This window comes from Alligator sinensis, unplaced genomic scaffold, assembly GCF_000455745.1.
Source record: "Alligator sinensis unplaced genomic scaffold, ASM45574v1 scaffold123_1, whole genome shotgun sequence".
Classification (NCBI taxonomy): Eukaryota; Metazoa; Chordata; order Crocodylia; family Alligatoridae; genus Alligator; species Alligator sinensis.
The window spans coordinates 1,329,121-1,332,399 of record NW_005841985.1 but is presented as its reverse complement, the minus strand read 5'-3'; the positions used below and the strand labels follow the sequence as shown (position 1 = coordinate 1,332,399).

The window sequence follows — 3,279 nt, the reverse complement described above, 5'->3', positions numbered from 1 at the left end:
CCTGTGAGCACAGGCACCGGTGCCTGTGCTGCTGGCCAGCCACAGAGTTCCCTGCAACCCCCAACCCCTTTCCCCCACTGGAGGGGCAAGAAACCCTCCCCTCCCCCACTGCCCTGTCCCAGCCTTAGCTCCTGCCCACCCTGACCAAATGTCTTGGATTTTGCTGTGCTCTGAGGGTGGGAGCAAGGGGGAGGGCAATCAGAGGAAACGGGGCATAGGCAGATTAATGCCTGGGCCAGGTGGACAGTAGCCCAGGAGCCTTTCAGGAAATGGTGGCCCCGGGAGGGAGAGATGGGCAGTGTGGGTGGCATGCATATGTGCATATGCAGGCTGGCCACAGCCTGCAGTCATTGCAGGAGCCTGCCCGGCAGGCAGAGGAGGGAGCAGAGCAGAGCAGCCCAGCAGAGCCCACATGGTGCATGGAGGTAAGCTTGTGGAAGGGGAAAGGGGGCTTAGGGGTAGGGGGCAAATTGAAGCCCCCACAGCGAGGGAGGGGGCTGGGGCCAGGACAGCAGGGGCTGGGGCAGTGGTGATGCCCAACTTCAGCCAGGGCAGTGCATGCCCGGGGCAGGGAGCAGGGCGGAGGCACTGGCAGGCGGCTTGTCCAGGGGACTGGAGTAGGGGTGGGGAGGAGAGTCGGCTCCATGTTGCTGCCTGCACCCTGGGCCAGGGGAGGCATGGGGCAGAGGCAGGCTGCAGCTGTTTGCTCAGGTCTGTGCCTGCTGCCTTTGCCTGGGCCCTGGGTCCCCTCCCTGTCCTGCTGGGCAGGGTTTAGGGCCCCCATGGCAAAGGCAACAGACAGTGCAGAGAGCCCCATGTGCTCTTCCTGGATGATCCAGGAAGGTGGAGGGAGGGGAATGTTGGCCTGTAGCTGGAGTCTTTGAGTAGATGTGATATCTAAATAGTTGCAAAAAGTTATTTGCATGGTTTTGGACACCCACATCCTCTGTCAGGCAAACTGTTAAAAATCAAGAGATTTGGTATGTAAATCATGAGAGGCTATTTTTAACTGTGTGTTGGCGGGAGGTTATTTGTGAAGGTATGGGAGGCTGGGGGGGGTGTTAAGTGCCTCCTGCCAAGGTGCGTTGGGAACCCCCCTCCTCAGGCTGAGTACTGTGGTCAGGAGTGCAGGGCAACATTAGGGCTGGGGGAGGGAGCTGTGGCTTGAGAGTGAGAGACAGACACAGAGACATACAGACGCACACAGAGATGCAGATGGGTCGGGTCGCAGGTCATGCCACAGAGCTGCAGGCGGCTGAGAGCCTGGCCCAGAGACCACCCAGCCCTGGGCAGCCGGGGAGGCTCACACCTTTCCCCTTGGCCTCAGCTCTGCTGGACAGGCTCAGGCAGCTGCCCCTTGGCACTTCTACATGTGCTCTGGCGGTGGGGGCTGGTGCGTTAATTACAGCAGATCTGAGAGCTGCTCTAACTAAAGTGCCATGGTCTCTCATGACATGTGACTCTGTCACCACACCTAAAAATGGTGATGTCAGCACTTGAACTAAAGCTCATTCAACAAATTTTAGCTCAAGCACCCCTGCCACCATTCTGAAGCACCAAGATGCTTTTGTGTTATTATACATTTATGGTGATTCCACACATCTGAGTAAGTCTCCTAAGGCAGTTGTTTTATTCAGTTTTGTATGTGGCAAAACTGAGTAGTTAATTTTGACATCACATGTTGCGCTTTATTTATTAATGCACCATGTAAGCATTTAATGAGTCTATTTATTAATGCTTTTTGATACATTCATGTTTATAATGGGATGTGGGGGGACCTCCAATTTTCTGTTTGCCCAGGGCCCCAGTAAATCTTAATCCACTTCTGCAGCACGGAGCACCACATGGGTCCGCACGTGCCTCTGCAGCTGAAGGCAGGTATGTCTGTGCTCCCTGTAGTCTCTAATTGCCCTCCCATGCTCCCACCAGCACAGCAAACCAAAATCCTGGGCATTTGGAGAGATTTAAAAAACCCACCCAGACGGAGATCAGACAGCTCAAAAATGGGACAAGTCTGGGGAAAACCCAGACATCTGGTAACCCTAGTTGGGAGTGCAAGGCACTGACAGTGCCAGGGGACTGTGGGTCAGGAGTGAGGGGCACCATCATGGCCCAGGGGGAAGGGTACTGTGGATTGGGAGTGAGGGGCACTGGCAGGGCTGGAGTCAGTGGGTGAGGAGTGGGGGGCAGCTGCAGGGCCAGGAGGCTGTGGCTTGGAAGTGAAGGGCAACAGAATGGGCAGGGGCAGGGCACCAGCATGTCACTGCCACCTCACCATCATATCCCTCCCCTCCCCCTGTGTGACATGTGTCCTCTTTTTTTGGACCTGGAAATATGGTAACCCTAAATAATGGAGCACATGAAATGTACATTCTTATATGCACCTTTTATATAAATGTTTCATTACTTGTAATCATTGCTTGTATTTTCAGACTTTGAGCATCAAATGAAGACTGACATCCATCTAATTCATTTCAACACAAGGACCACGTCTACACATGCAGGGTAAAGCATCACCATCTACACGTACAATACTATTAGGCTACAGTAAAATAACTAACACTGTGGTAAGATAGTATTGTTGGGGACGGTACTATTGGACAGTGGGGTAATTAACTGTGATTAAATGCACATGTAGATGCTGACTATGGGCATAAATTGTGCCCAATCAACCTGGCCAGCAGGGGGACAGCCTCCTGCCTGCCACCTAGCCACACAGCTCTGCAGTTTCAGCACCCTCATATTGTAGTCAGCCCCTCTACCACCCAATACTGCCACCTAGAACCCAGGGCTGAACACCCCCCACCCCCGCCCATCCCCCTGGCCCTGGCATAAACTGCTCTGCCTTGGCTCAAATTGCTGCTGTTCTGGGCACATGTGTAGATGCTGCACCTGAGAGTAGTTTTCTCCAGCTCAAACTGCTCCAGAGTTTGTTTTGAATTAATTGCATATGTAGCTACACCCAAGAAGTCTGATTTTTCTCCCACTGTGACACAGGAACAAAATTCCAAATAACTTCAAAGGAAACAAGATCAGGCCCAAGAAAAGTAAGTGACCTTTGTCCTTAGCTTTTCCCCTTAGTTTTCATTTCTTAGATCTAATATTGTGCGTGGAGATCTTTATCATGCAATAATATTCCCTTGGATTTCTGGCTAGCCACAAGATTGACTAAGTGAAAAGAAAACATAAGAAATAAGTATCATTAGTTAAAAAATGGTAGGAAATAGAACACCACCAAGTACAAGCTGAGAAGCTGAGCACAAAAATCCTGTTCTGGCA

At 52.0% G+C, this 3,279-nt stretch overlaps 1 long non-coding RNA gene across 1 annotated transcript in view; it reads left to right on the top strand.

Annotated features, from left to right (window-relative positions):
• Positions 1–3,051, top strand: part of LOC102379594 — a 4,911-nt gene extending 1,860 nt beyond the window's left edge. Inside the window, exons 2-4 of the long non-coding RNA XR_323532.1 lie at positions 1,832–1,878; positions 2,433–2,505; positions 2,998–3,051. This is a non-coding gene — a long non-coding RNA (uncharacterized LOC102379594). The remainder of the gene's footprint in view (positions 1–1,831; positions 1,879–2,432; positions 2,506–2,997) is intronic.
• Positions 3,052–3,279: the final 228 nt, after the last annotated feature.